Source organism: Suricata suricatta, chromosome 3 (assembly GCF_006229205.1).
Source record: "Suricata suricatta isolate VVHF042 chromosome 3, meerkat_22Aug2017_6uvM2_HiC, whole genome shotgun sequence".
Lineage (NCBI taxonomy): Eukaryota > Metazoa > Chordata > Mammalia > Carnivora > Herpestidae > Suricata > Suricata suricatta.
The window spans coordinates 2,053,405-2,066,252 of NC_043702.1; positions in this window are offsets into that span (position 1 = coordinate 2,053,405).

Sequence of the window (12,848 nt, forward strand, 5' to 3'; positions counted from 1 at the left end):
TGTGACAGCGTTAGGGTGACGATGTGACAGCGTTAGGGTGAAGGCATAAAAGTCACATAATGAAGACACACAGAGGCAACAATGAAACCTCCGGTCAGGTGGGTGGGTTCTGGGGGGCTCTTCACAGATCTGGGGCCCGGAGCTGGGGCTCCCAGGATCTCGGGCCCGGGGCCGAGAAGGGGAAAGAGGCTCGTGTGCAGACTTTAGGAGGGCGGGGGGAAGGGGACCTGGCGGGCAATGGTGAGCTGTGACCCTCGGAAGGGGCCGGGGGTGGGTGAGACCCCAAGGGTGTCAGTGAGAGGTGCAGGGGGCCCTGGCATGAGCAGGCCAGTTTTGCAGAGGGGACTCTGGGGCGGGCCTCCAGGCCCCCCGGGAGGGGAGATTCCGGCCTCCGCAGGGCATGTGGCCCCGGAGCTAAGAAGGGAAGCAGCTGGAGCTCAGCAGGTGGCACTGGGCTGGAGGGGGATTCACGCGGCTGGACGTCCAGCCCGAAAGGGGCCTCGCAGGCCCTCTGGGCGAGGCCATTGTCACCCTGCCCTTCGAAGGGAGGAGGGAAGGGCTAATTGCCTTCCCTCGTCTGCCTGGGATCCTGGGGGACCTGGGAGCATGGCTGGGTGTGCACAGACCTGCCCCAGCCTGCAGGGAGCCTCACTGTCCCCTGGGCGCGTGTGTGCCGTAGCGTCAGACACGGAGTCACGGGACAGCGGACGGCCCAGTGGCCCCGATCTGGAAGGGCAGGTCCTGGGGACACAGAAGCTACTCACTCGGCTTCAGCCTCGCTGCCGCGGGGTAAAGGGCACGGCCCCGTAGCGGCTCTCTGTGCTCAAGGTCAGGGTCAAGAGTTACAGGAACATGCTCTTTATTGCTCAACTGTCCAAACAGTCACTGTTCCTGGACTGAAATTCTGCATTTATAAGTTATAACATAGTCAAATAAACCTGTGGGATTTTTTTCAAAAGATTTTTGAATAAGAAAAAAAGAAAAATGACTGTGTGCATGTTTCTGAGAAGAAAACCGGGCTGCGTGGGTGGCTCAGTCGGTGAGGGTCTGACTCCAGCTCAGGTCACCATCTCACGGTTTATGAGTTCAAGCCTCACGTCGGGCTCTGTGCCGACCGCTCAGAGCCTGGAGCTGCTTCGGATTCTGTCTCCCTCTCTCTCTGCCCCTCCCCGGCTTGCACTCTGTCTCTCCCTCTCAAAGAAAAAAAAAACTTTAGAAAATAGTAAAATAAAAACCCACAAAGACTAAGAGAGACACCATTTCCTTGCTTGTGGGGTACACAGAACGGGCCCCTCGGTGGGACAGGTTCGTGGAGTCGCTGGCTCCTAGCCCCTCCCCCAGGGGGACGGTGGGAGCCAAGCGTCTGAGCATTCCCGGGATGTCACGCTGCGGGAGCCCTGACTCCGCCTGGCTCTCGAGGGCCCCCGCCCTCGCGCCGGGGCTGTGACCCAGGCCAGGTGTCGCCACGGCCCGCAGAGACCATGGCCAGCGTCTGTGAGCGCACGGCCTGGCTTGTCTCCCTTCCAGTACTTCCTTCTCTATAAACGGGGCGGGTCTCCCTGTGCCACAGGGGAGCGGCCAGCGGGCACGCGGCTGGTGCTCCCGGAGCGTCAAGAGATCTGCACGGGGTGCACCCGGGGGCCTGGGCTGTCTGTGCACGCCGGGTAAGTAAACCAGGCAGCCTGATTTATGGTAAAAATGCAGATAGAATTTTATTTGAAGTGACAGGCAAATGTCTGTGATGCGCCGTGTGCTTGGACTCAGGAAACAGGGTGGACGGAGCACAGCGGGGGGGGGGGGGGGGGGGGGGGGGGGGGGGGGGGGGGGGGGGGGGGGGGGGGGGGGGGGGGGGGGGGGGGGGGGGGGGGGGGGGGGGGGGGGGGGGGGGGGGGGGGGGGGGCAGCGGGCCAGCGCCCCGGATAGTGTTCGGTGTTTGTGCCGCCGGTGCCCTGCGAGGACAGACGTGTGTGTGTGTGCACACGCGTGTGCGTCCCACCATCATACAGCACATACGTGTGCACATGTCACGGTGCGAACGCCGCATACGAACACACACGCACCCCCACCGTTCTCTCTCCGGTCACTGTGCCGTCCCCACGTGGGGGCAGAGATTGGCCGCTCCTGCTGCGCACGGAGGGTGTGGAGTGTCCCTCCCGTCGGACCCCGCTGGTGCTGCGGCCCCCACGACCCGCCCCTGGACCCAGGAGGGCCCCGGAATCCCTCTTCTTAAAAGAACATTTTTCTTTTTAAAACATTTAACAGTCTATTTATTTTTGAGAGAGAGAGAGAGAGAGAGAGAGCGCGAGCATGAGCAGGGAGGGGCAGAGAGAGGGAGACACAGGATCCAAAGCAGCTCCAGGCTCTGAGCTGTCAGCACAGAGCCCGATGTGGGGCTGGAACTCACGAACTGTGAGATCATGACCTGAGCCCAAGTCAGCGCTTCACCGACTGAGCCCCCCGAAGGAAAGAATATTTTTCATCACTCACACGGCGAAGAACATTTCTGGTGTTTTCCTTTCCGGAAGCAGCATCTGCCGGGGCAGTCACCGGGAGCGGGGCTCACAGGGGCACAGGCGGCATGGATAACTGTGGACGTTCCCAAATCCCCGGTGTTTTCTCCTCGACGGCAACAGTATGCCTGAGCTGGGAAACCAGAAGCGACCGCTTCTACGTGAAAGACAGGAGCTGGCAGCTGCACCGACGAAGGCGGCCCTGGCGATGCTTCCCAGGGCCGAGGGGCCGGGGGCCCGTACTCACTCGGGTGTTTCTCGCCCAGCCCAGGCCTGCTGCGTGCCTGTGGCCCCGACCTTGAGCAGCACATCTTTCACGCGTTTAACTACCTTCTGAACCCAGCTTAACATCCCATAATGATGTCCTTCGCCAGGAAAGACCCCTCGATACGGGGCGCGGCGTCATGGCAGCGCTCACGCGGGAACTACTTCTGATCCTAAACCCAGAAATCCACTCTCCCTTCCAGACTCCCTTTAATCGCAGACCGGACGTGGATGCGCTGCGTCATCTTGAGGGACTCAGGTGGAATCCACTTTAAAATAAAAGTCAGCGGGCAGAAGGCTCCCCCGAAACCCGGAACGGAGGCGAGGCTTTGACAACAAGCCAGCACCCTGGAGCCAAAGGTCAGCAGTCGCCTAAGGCTCGGGGCGGTGCGAAATGGTGAGCAGTTTCAGCACCGACCTTGAGCCATTTCAAGGAAGTCCGGTAGTGGAGACCCACCCTCAGTAAACAAGACACGGCCGGTCACACCCTTTGTAAAGTGTTGTGGTGGATAAAACGCTCCAGTAGGACGTGCCTTCAGAGCCTGGCTTCTCTAGGAATGAATGTGGAAGCGATTCCCTTCAGATACGTTTCTAAGCAAACACCCACCGGGCGAGCACAGCCCGGCCGGGAAGGCCCAGAGAGAGGCCCGGGAGTGCGCCGCCTTCCCTCCCTTCTCGGGGTTCCCCCCAGGGCAAGGGCGGCTCTGCGGCCACACCACGCAGGCCCCCCTCGCTGGGGAAACACGACGGTCACTCAGCCTCCTCTGCTCTCGCTTGCTCAGGTCGCCGGGGGCTCCTCTGCACACGGCCTCCCGGGACCCAAGCCGCAGTCTCCGCCATCTTGTAGACGTGCTGCCTGAGACCCTTGGGGCAGCGGCAGAGAGGCTGGGGGGCTGCAGCCGCTTCTTCCGCACTTTGGCCTGGAAATGCTATTGTCACTTGTTCCCAAAGCTCATTGGCTGGAACCAGTCACGTGGCCTTGCCCAGCCCCTGGGGTCCTGAGAAGCAGGAGGGAGAGAGGCAACGTCTGGGGGTCCCACCGAGTCTGCCTCCAAGGCCAAAGCAAGGTTTTTTAAATAAAGGTTTGTCCAAAACACAAAATAATTTCCTCTGAGAAACTGTCTGATGATTTAATTTTACTAAAATCTACCAAATGTTGGGATCAGACTCCTGAAAACCCACAGGTAGCAGAAATAACGGCTGGGGGCGTGGGGCAGGGAGCAAGATACTAAATCAACGGTGAAAGAACTTAGTGTTTAAAAATCCTCATTAAAATCGACAGGAACACACGACACAAGACGAACACAGTGACACGCGGTCGCCCGGAGGTTGGTGCTGGGGGGGTCCTGGTCAGCAGCCTGCACCCCCGTTTGGCTGGGGAGGTGTGGGGCCCTGAGGCAGGGTGGGCTGTGACAGGAAAGTGCCTCCCTCGCTCTCCTCCCCTCGTCCAAGTGACGGCCACCCGGTTCTCAGGCCCCCAGCACGGTGTCCTTGGAGTGGAGGTCCCACTGGGGCCCTGGCCCCGGGAGGCCCGCCATGTGGCCGTGGCGGCACCAGACTTCTGGGGAGGCTCCCGCGCTGCCGTCGGAGGTGCCTGAGCGGGCTGGCCTTTCACGGCCCTCCTGCTCTCTGTGCCCGGGTTGCTGTGCATCATTCAAGCACGTGCTTGGATGTTGTGAACACGTTTACTCCAAGTTCCGTCTTCCAGGGCGGCCGGGACACGATGCTTCTCCCTCTTTCCCGGCTCGCTCGCTCGGAAACTGCTTCCACCAGGATCGGAAGGCTTGGCATGGGAGGCCGCTGGGAGACTCCCTCGTGGAGAAGCTTCCCTCGCCGCGGGGAACCTGAAGCCGAGCTCAGGCCGCCCCAACACACAGCCCCCCACGGCCACGGCTGCCTGCCTCCCTGCCTTCCCCCGGGCCCGCTCCCGCCCGTCAGCTCAGAATCGGCACGGAGTCACACAGCAAGATGGCGGCCAAGAGCGCCGCACACATGTGACGGAAGCATCCTAGAGCATTGCCTTCCCAAAAGTTGGGCAAAGTGAACTCGGGCTGGATCGGGGGGTTGCCGTGTACACTGGGCTCCCCTCTGCTGCACCCACGACCCCACGGCACCCTCTGGGGAGAAATCCGAGTTCTCCCGCACACCTCGCACGGTAGACTAACGCAGCAGAAATGGAAATGTTTCCATGAACCCAAAGGATGTGGACAGAAACCACTTTCCCTCTGGAATAGTCTAGCTTGAGTTTCAGGTATTAATTGTCGAGTCAAAGACATAATTGACACTAAGCAAAGCGGTGACCTTGGACATTTCCAGGGGCTCAGGGGCTAGTGTTTCACTAGCAGCTGGGGACTCAGACCCCAGAAGAGGGTCTTGGCAGGCGTAAAACATGGGCGCCTTGCTGTTGGTCTTCAGAACAAAGTCGCCACACATTTTATGTCTTAGTGGGAAACTCATTAGCGACAGGACTGCGAGCTAAGATTACCAGCACACCCTGAGTATGTAAAAACCACCTTGGCTGCTTTTCCAAAACGGCCCTAACGTATTCCAAGAGCCCCCCGCTCCCCGGGCGGTGCAGAGCGGTTACGAGGAGGTTTTGCAGGATTCTGGGGGCCTCGGGGGGGATTCTCGCCCTTGCTCCCCGTTCTCTGACGGAGCCCCCGCTGCTGGGCAGACACCAGCCCCCAGGTCCCCGGCAGGGAGGGCGCCCAGACCTCAGCATGCTCCGCCGGCCACGGCTGACTTGGCAGACGGGACACCAGACAGCCGTGGGGGACGGAGTCACAAACAGAACATCTCCTCTGGGCACCAGGGCACAGCAAACCCACGTGAAGCCAGTATTTCATTTTCCACCTCTTTGGGGGAACCAAATAAAACTGGCCGAAAAAGGGCCTCGGCCAGGCGCCATGTGGGCCCAGGAGGGAGTGGGGGGGGACCTGAGATGGCCCGCGCACCACAGGGGACCCCGAGAGGGAGGCGGTGGGCCCATGGTGTCCCAGCTGCCGTGTCGCCTGCACTGCTTGGTGGGGGACCTCAGAACTGATGGGCGCGGGAGGCTGAGGAGGCTCCGGGGCTGGACGGACCCCCACCTGCTCCCAGCTTCTCGGGGACACGCTTCCTCCAGCATCCCCTGCACCGCCACGCTCCCTGCCACGGAGAGAAAGCCCCGTTGATGAAACCCGGGCCTCCCTCTGCCTCCTCATCCACCCCAGGGGAGCTGGAAGGACCAATCACTGATTCGGGAAGAGAAAACGGAATGCGTTCAGCTCAAGCTCCAGAACCTTCCGCCAGGAGCTGGAGCCTGGCTGCGGGGCACAGGTGGGCCCTTCCAGCAGGCTCCCCAGCCGGCGGACCGTGAGGGGAGGCCCGCCGTGGGTGGGTCAGCCTCCATCGGTGAGAAAGGAGATACTGCCCGGCCCTGTCTCAGGTCTCTGCCCCTGGGGCCGGGGAGGGAAGGGCACTGTCCTGTCGGGGGGCAGGTGCGAGGTCACCACACCCCTCCAGCCTGGTACCTGGCCAGCGTCTGCGGTGCGGCCCGCAGGGAGTAGGGTCCGCCCTTCACCGGCTGGGGTCTTGGGGCCCCACTTGTAGAACTTGCTGCTTCATGAGGCTGCTTCACAAGGAAGCTTCCATCCGGCCGGACTAAGCCCACCTGTCTCCTCTCTGCCACCTGCCGTCGGAGTGACCTTGGTCACATCTCATCTCCAAGCTGCCCCTCTCTTCTCCCAGGTAGAAGTCGGGTCTTCATGGTCCCTGGGGGCCTCGTGCATTTGTAGAAACTCGAGGAGGTTCACGCTCACACGTTCCATCGGGGGGCACAGCAGGCATCTGACACGGGTTCCAGAAAACGGGGTGACGGCGTGTAGTCCACTGTTGGCCCGCATGCTTAGTGCTGAGGTCCTCACGGTCCTTCTTGGGGAAGGCGCCTGGTGTTAGCAGAAGGATTTCTGAAGGGGAAAGGAGGCTGGGAGGGGGTTCAGGGACACCAGGCTGGTCCCATTTAATGCTGGGAGCGGGAGCGGCTGAGACCAGACCCACGGCTCTTGCCCCCCTGCTTCGTGGACTGACTCTTCCCTGCCACGTGATACGGAAGCATCTGGGCCCTCCGGGAGAAAAAGCCACAGTGATGCACGTGCTGCACTGGGAACAGTGAAAACACGGCTCTTTCACGTTTGCCTCCCTGGGGCCACCTCCCTCTCCACAGGGCAGAGCGAGCACATCCTCTGCTGTCCTTTTAAAAAAAAAATTTAACGTTTATTTATTTTTGAGAGATAAAGAGTGAGCAGGGGAGGGGCAGAAAGAGAGGGAGACACAGAATCTGAAGCAGGCTCCAGGATCTGAGCTAGCTGTCAGCCCTGAGCCCGATGCGGGGCTTGAACCTATGAACCACAAGATCACGACCTGAGCTGAAGTCAGCTGCTTAACCGGCTGAGCCCTCCAGGCACCCCCTCTGCTGTCCTTTCTGAATGCCCCGGAGGCTGAGGTCCACCTTCCTCAACCTCCCTGGCCAGGCTTCTAGAAAATTCTGCCTCTCACACACGCTGTTTTCTCTGCTCTGTTTTCAAATTCCCATTCCCTCCCTCCTATTGGAATGAAAGGGCCATGTGGTGGAGGAGGGCCAGGCCATCGGGCCCCGTCACTTCCCTGGTAGCCTCCCGCCCCTCCCCCTCCCCAGGCTCCCCCCTTATTTGCCCTGTTTAATGTCAAGTGAGCCCGCGCCGCTCTCAGGACCAGCAGCTGTAGCAGCAGGCACAAGTGGATTTCAAATCAGCAGAGTTTTCCCAGTGAGTGACGTGGTGAAGACATTGTCTACCACCTGCATGGGCTCTGCTGGCCCGGCTTGTGCTCCTGGGACAGAGGACAGCGGGCCAAGAGGGGCGGCTCCCGTGGGCAGGAAACGGCATCTGCCCCATCCTCACCCTCAGATCCAGTGACCGCCATGGCGCCCCTCCGAGGTCCTTGGAGCACAACAGGCGGACACGGAGGTCCCAGGTCCCTCCGGGGCCACGCGGCCCGCAGGCTGCCCGGCCCCGTCTGAACGCCTCGGGCTCGGGGGGTCAGGACGAGGTGAGGTCCGCGCTCAGGGCAGCTCTGTCTGGCGGACATCCGCTCAGCCTTCTGCAGCTCTGCCCCCGGGGCCAGTCACGCCCTCCCAAGAGGTCAGCCACCCGAAAAGCCACAGGGCCAGACGCTGGTCACTCCGGAGCCCGGCTCTCCCTGAGCCCTGCCCGCCCGGGTCTGCCTGTCCCACGGCTGCTCGGAATGGCCAGGACTGCCCAGGTCTCTGCAGCGCTCCGAGAACACCCTTTGACTTTGTAAAAGGAAAAGAAGCTTTTTGCTCATCAAACGCTCAGCCACGGGGCCAGACGATGCAGTTTGGCTCCCGGTGGGCCCCTCGCGGGACAGCATGAGTCGCCCTGCAAGAGGCTTTCCACAGCCCAGCACCCCCGGGGGCGCGGCCAAGGCCCGGGGTGGCCGCCACCTCGGCCGGCCAATCACAGCAGACGCAGAGGCTCGGAGATTATAACAACATGAGTGCAGGCGGGCCCAATTAGGTCTACACATGCTTCAAGAGCACCGTCTGCCCCACTGGGCACGGCCCGCTGGCACGGCCCGGGGCGCACGGCTCCTGCACTTCCGCCGGGGCCCAAATGCAGCAGGGGTGACTGCGCTGGGTGCTTCCCAGCACTCCTGACCACGAAGCACGACACCGTGCATGTGTGCAAGGGGGTGTGTGGTATGTGCAGGCAAGAATGCACTGTGTGTGCGAGTGTGTGCACGTGAGAGAGTGCGTGGTGTGTGCACGTAAGAGTGTGCACTGTGTGTGCAAGAGCGCATGGTGTGTGCAAGAGTGTGCACTGCGTGCTGTTGCAAGTGCACATTCAAGTGTGTGTGCAAGAGTGCATGGTGTGTGCACTGTGTGCATGGTATGTGATTGCACGTGCATGTGCAAGTGTGAGAGTGTGTGGTGTGTGTGTGCAAGAGTGCATGGTGTTGTGTGCAAGTATGTGCATTGTGTGCATATCCAAAGAGTGTGGTGTGTGTGCAACAGTGCGCTGTGTGCAAATGTGTGCATGCGAGAGAATGTGTGGTGTGGGCATGCAAGAGTGGTTGTGTGTGCAAATGTGTGCGTGTGAGAGAATGTGTGGTGTGTGTGCAAGAGTGCGCTGTGTGTGCAAATGTGCGCGTGCGAGAGAACGTGTGGTGTGGGCATGCAAGAGTGGGCGGTGTGCCCATGCAGGATGACGCGTGGTGTGTGCACGTGTGAGACACAGACGGACAGAATGACAGAAAGAGGTGCTCTGTGGACCGGCGGCTCCCACAGTCGACGGGCCCAGGCAGGAGGTGGGTGGGCGCTCCTGGAGGGTGCAGTGCTCCCCCCAGAAAGCGCTTCCTGACACAGATGTTCACAGAGGCAGCACACGCACTCAGGATGATGCACAAGCCTAGGCTGCCAATGGACCTGTGCCAGGATGGGGACGTGAGCTCACAGCCAGGGTGGCAAGCTGGCACAGGTGCGCCAGGCCCGGGTGGGAGCCCTCCAGGAGTCCGCCCGGTCGGGGGAGGGTGCCGGCAGGTGAGCAAGGGCACCGAGAGGAGCACAGAGACAAAGGGGACCCTAACTTGGCTCTCTGTGACACCGTCAGCCAGGGCTCGCTGAAAGAGGCAACGCCAGGGGCCATCGGTCTGGACACTGGTGCCCCTGCTCAGTTAATAATAATAAAATCCCTGTGGGGCGTCTGGGTGGCCCAGTCGGTTAAACGTCCGACTTCAGCTCAGGTCATGATCTCTCGGTTCATGAGTTGAGCCCCGCGTCCGGCTCTGTGCTGACAGCTCAGAGCCTGGATCTGCTTCAGGTTCTGGGTCTCCCTCTCTCCTGCCCCTCCCCTGCTCATGCTCTGTCTCCCTCAAAAAAAAAAATTAAAAAATAACAATAAGAATGCCCCCCTTCCTTCCCTAACACGCCGCAGCTCGACAGCTGGCCCCTGGGTCTGGGGGTGAGAGTCCCGGGGAGGGGCAGTCAGCACACGCCTCCCGAGGGGGGCACCCTTCGATGGGGAAGGGGCGGCAGGGCAGAGAGCGAAAACCCTCGAGCCTTTCCAAGATGCCCGTTCCGTACACAGCAGCAGAGCCCACGCGTGCGTGTGCGTGTGTGTGTGTACGTGTGCGTGTGCGTGCGCTGGGCAGGACCCTATGATGCATCCCCTAAAGCGAGCCAGTTTTGAGAGCGAAAGGGGCAGTTAACAGTCAGACTCTGACACCGGAATTAACCAGGACGCTCCTAGGAAGACGGGCCGGGACGGTCACATGACGGGGCGCCCTTCACCCCCACTCAGTCCAACGGAGCCCTGACAACGACCTCACCATCACTCAGCCCCCGTCTCTCCAAGACGCCCGGGCTGGGGTAGCACAAGGGCCGAGACCCCCACCCTGAGGGGCGCCCGGGCTCAGCAGGGGAGGGCGGGATGCCGTGCGTGCCGCCGGGTCATCTCCGCAGGAAGCACGCGCCGGACTTGATCTTCTATGATCAGGATCCTCATTAAACCGCCGCCTCACCTTCCATTCCTTGGGCGTCAGCCTCTCTGTACGATTCCACGCCCTCAGTTGGACGGATTCTTGCCGCCGCCTCCAACGTTAGCATTTAACAAAACATTAAAGGGAAAAGTCAGTCCTGGGGGTGGTCAGCAGGGGTGACAGTAGGCGGCCCTTCCGCTGGCATCGCGGCCGCCGCTCGGGTGGGCTCCTGGGCTCGTGTCTAAGATCCGATGGGCACCGTCACCACGGGGACATGTCTTCATTCTGTGTTACCTCCTGGAGGAACAGCCTTGCAGTAAGCCGGGGGTCACGACCTCACCTGGAAAACCCATCAGGCCGGCGCCTTCAACAGGCGCCGTCACCTGCACTGTGTCAGGGTCCCTGCGGGCCTGGCGGGGGAAGGGGGGAGGGGAGGGGGTTCCCCCTTCTTCCTCTCCAAGCTGCTCGAGACTTGGTGCTCTGCATTTGCATTTAACTCCAGATTAGATGCAGAGAACTGCAGCTCTGCCTGCGGGCGTCCACGTGGACTCTGATGGAGGGCCGTGGCCAGGCGGGGGCTGGCGTCCTGTGCCCCCTGACGGCAGAGACCCGGGCATTAGCCACTCACTCGCTGGCTCACGGAGAAGGGAGGGGTGCGGTCAGGGAGGAGGGTCACAGTTATGCACAGACAACTCTGGTCTTTACAAACTGTCCCTGTCACCTGCACCTGAGTATGACCGACGTGCAGGTTCTTCCAGAACTTTCTCTGGCTCTACTCCATTGCATTTTCTTCTAGCCTTCCACCCAGCCCCCACCTCCCAGTGATTTCTATGCCAGGGCCACAAGCCAGCACCTCTCCCGGGGACAGCCTGCCCACCCACCCCCCTGCTTCCTCAGACGTCCCTGATGTCGGCTCCTGTACCCAAGGACAATGTGTCCAATTAAAAATTATATTAAATATTTCAGTTAATTTGGGGAAGAAATGTCACGGCCACGGTAGTAAGTGTTTCCAACAGCCTCACAGTCACCCAGAGCTCCTCGCTCAGCAGCCACCTGCCGGTTCCCAGCTAAGAACCCCCTTCACCAAGTCCTCCCCTTTCGCAGAGTATCCGTGAGGTGTCACGTATTTCGTTTTCCAGCTCCTCGGATTTCATCACATGACTTAATGGGTTATTACTACGTGGGTGCGGGTGTTTTCAAAAATTAGTACCTGGCCTCCACTAGTTGTAAAGGTTTCGGTGACGGGGTGTGGGGGGCAGGGTTCCTGGTAGACAACATTTTTTGTTCTGTTTTCCAGTAGACCTTATCTCTGTTTCTTTTTCTTGTTTCATAGAATCATTTAAGAAGTTCAAAGCAATGCTGTAGAGCAGTATGTTGGGCACAGTCTTGACTTTCACGCAAATGACTTTACTGTCCCATCAGCTTTTGAGATCCATATTCTACAAGAAGGTGGGGAAATGTTTTTACTGTAGTTTCTGAAGATTCTCAGTACACGAGTTTAATGTCAGAAATATGCTGAATTTTCTCAAATGCCTTTGCAGCATCCACTGGGAAGATCCCTTTTCTGACCGTGGATGTGCCGAATGGCACCCGGGTGGTGGGGATCAGGGACCTTCGACGCCAAACAGCGCCAGCGCCTGGGAAAGGACCCACATGTGAAATCGCGCTCATCCTCCATCAGTGAAGCACATGCCCTGCACCTTATACTTCTGAAACACCACGGGCCTTATTAAAGTTTATTTATTTTGAGAGAGAGAAAGAGAGAATTCCAAGCAGGCTCCTCACTGTCAGCACAGAGCCCAACTCAGGGCTCGAACTCACGAGCTGTGAGATCATAACCTGAGCAGAAGTCAACTGCTGAGTCAGAGGCTTAACCTACTGAGCCACCCGGGTGCCTCAGAGAATTAACTTTTCTTATACTCTACCTAGAGTTTGATTTAAGTTCCTAATGAGACGGGTTTGCTCTTTGTTTTCGTTTTTGCGTTTTATTTTACATGTTTCACAAGTTCTGGTACCACAGTATGACAGCTACCCTGCGTGTTGGGGGCTGTCCCCCAAGGCGGGGGGCTTTCCGCGTCCCCAGGGGAAACTGCCACACCAGGAATGCCTGACCACTGCCTGAATGATCCTTGAAAGACGCAGGGTGTCATCCAGAGAAAACATATTTTGAGGGTGATACCGGTTTGAGAAGTAGGTCATGAAACATTTTACAGTCAGTCCCCAAGGCTTTGCTCTTCCCAATCTCAAAATTCTTAGGAACACAAAAGGTTAGGAGCCCCCGAGAGCCCCCACCTCCACTTCCCTTGGGTGAGGGCCTCGGGCGCCCCCACACGCAGCTCAGCGCCGGGGCCCCACGCCCACAGGCACCGGGCGGGCGAGGCCCTGAACCCTACCCTCCGGGCCTCGGGGCCCCCACCCTCCAGCCCTGCCCGACAGGGGCACCCCAAGAAGCCGGTTTCCGTGTCTTCTGTTGCTGTTTTCTCTGTCGCTCCTGAGCCTCCCGAAGTGGACCTCCACCTGGGCCCGAGCGCACTGGTGCAGAGGTCTCGGCCACGGGTC